General features: G+C 37.6%; 1 pseudogene; it reads left to right on the forward strand.

The window, feature by feature from the left end:
• LOC104783770 lies at positions 1,100-2,355 on the forward strand (annotated as a pseudogene).

Here is a 2,672-nt window from a genome sequence, read left to right on the forward strand (position 1 = left end):
GATAACAATGCAGTAGATAAAAAAATATTGCATTAGTAGTACATTTATATTAAAGATAGACAAAAACAACAAGAATACATGTCCATCGATTAGGATAGAGATAGAAGAAAAGAAAGGGTAGACAAAAACTTATAAGTAATAATTTCCACCGCATGGGACACAGATACGCGGGGAGGTAGACAAAAACAACAGAAAGACATGTCCATCAGCATTAGAATGTCTATCGCCAGTAGATTGTGTATGGACAAGTTTCAATAAATTGGCTATGGTCATATTGTAATAGAGAGATGACAATAAGGTAGACAAAAAAATATTTCATTAGTTATACAGCCATATTAATGGTAGACACAAACAACATGAATACATGTCCATCGACTAGAATAGTGGTAGAAGAAACGGTAGACAAAAACAGCAGATATACAATTTCCACCGCATAGGACAAACATTAAGTGTTGTTTATACAAAAATAGACTAATAATTATTGTGTGACTTGCGAATGGTCCATCAGCGAGTGGACATCTACCTTGTCTGTATGATCTGGTCCACCATGGCCACATCATTGTCAGTGAGTACCCCAACAACATTACTATGGTAACGAGAAATGAATATGTTAGTTAATCGATAGACAAACGGGTTTTGAATAACAACTTTCACAATCAACAATGGATGACCAAACAGATTTGAATATGTAAATGGGGACATGATTGTGATGGACATGAATCATGCCTATTTAGTCTAGTCCACTTAAAACGAAGACATAAATGGGGGTGGACATACCTTGACTGTTGTAACTGGTCCACATGATGTATTATAGGTCATGCGCTTTCGTGGTCAGCAGACCTGCATTAGGGACAAACATGTAAACAGTGGACACCTACTGCGTCCATTGAATGTTGAAACTGAGGAAACTACAGTTCGACAGACCTTGACTGTTGAAACTGGTCCTACGGAGGGAGAACATACCCAGTTCAATCAGCGAATGGTCCATCAGCGAATGGTCCATCAGCGAGTGGACATCTACTTTTGTTTCCCTCACTTAGAATCTCCGCATCTGAATCTACACTGAAACTAGGTTCCCCTATCTCGCCGACCGGAGCCGATGGGTGGAAAAAACGGAGGATTTGGCCGTAGAAGTGACTGCAAGAAGAAATTCATCATTACATCCAAAGACGTTGGACTGTTCAGGCGGATGTGCGGTGAAAAAGAAGAAACAAATATGCGCATTCTTTGAACAGGTTTAACTTTGAACAGGTTTGCCCTTTTTTACTGGTTTTTATATATTATTCATTCGTAACTGGAAACTCTGGAATCGTCTTTCTTTGTTCAGACTTGTCAATTTTTATCCTAGGGGAGGAAGTTGCAGTATATGCGCATTCCCAAATACAATCTCGGATATTATTCTTTAAGGATGCCTTACTATATAACCGTGGAGGTGAATGATCTTTCAGATAATAATTCACCTCACACTTTTCAGACCTTAGTCACCGCCAGTCCTCTCCCTAGGAACGGAGAGAACTTGAGAGTCTCTACTATATTTTGCCGAATCAAACCCCAGATACCTGGTAACTCTCTCTATCTATTAAAAGTATACTGATTTTATCTAATAGAGATGGAGGTTTGAGTAACTCTATTGGCAAAGTATGTTATGCTTTTGGGTGTACGTATACAAACATTTTGAATGCGTATATTCTTGACATCTGTAGCGGAAGGACATATGTCTTTGCTGGATGACCAAGCAGTCGATAAGTTTTACAGAGGTTGTATGCCAACTTTGTCTCTAAAGCAGTAGCTGATGATGATGATGATGATGATAGGCTTAGGTTCTACGAGGTGATTTTACATGTTTCTTCTTCTATATATGTGTTTCAAAGAAACCTTCTTCCACGAAATTGTTTCAAGAGATTCTCTTGTGTTTTGACAGGTTCTGGAGCAGGACATATGTGATAATGATTGGCTACTTCTATATACTGAATTTGCACTTTTCTCCTTTTGGAGATATAATGATGAGGTACATACTTGAGAGACTAGTGGGATATTTTATAGCATGTTTGCGTTTAGTCTTTTATAATCAATCTTCCGCAAACTTTTTTCAACTTTAGTAAGCTTTTTTTGTTTTGTTTGCAGGACGGATTGGAGTCTTGTTTGCCTGTGGAGATCAAGAAGATTGTTGTGGAAACTTGTGAAACTCATACAGAGCCACGTCTTAAGCTCAAGTCGAGTAATGCCATCTTTCACATAAACTTCAGCGCCAAGAGTCGCCTCTACAAATCCGTTGTAAGGAGAACCATGGATGGGATTTCCGGACATATGCTTCTTGAAGTTAATAGCTGGGTCGATCAACCAAGCTCTGCCTGAACCGCTTAATTTTACTACTACCAAAAATATATCTGTTAACTTAGTTATCCTTATGCGGTTATGCCTTTAGAAATAGATGTACTTTTGTTTTTCACCTCAGCTAAATCTTATGAAGGTGTGTGTCTGTACACTCGTTGACATTATATTATGTATTTAATTGTCTTAAGTTTATTGTTTTAAAGGCACTTCTTGATGACCAAATTTGTTATATCGTCTTCTTCTTCTTTTCTATAACACTTTGTTAACAGCTCTTTATATACAACTACACGTTTTTAAATGACGTTTAGTTTATTATAGGACTAAGTAATTATGGATTG

Source organism: Camelina sativa, chromosome 4 (genome assembly GCF_000633955.1).
Source record: "Camelina sativa cultivar DH55 chromosome 4, Cs, whole genome shotgun sequence".
In the NCBI taxonomy this organism is placed as follows: domain Eukaryota; kingdom Viridiplantae; phylum Streptophyta; class Magnoliopsida; order Brassicales; family Brassicaceae; genus Camelina; species Camelina sativa.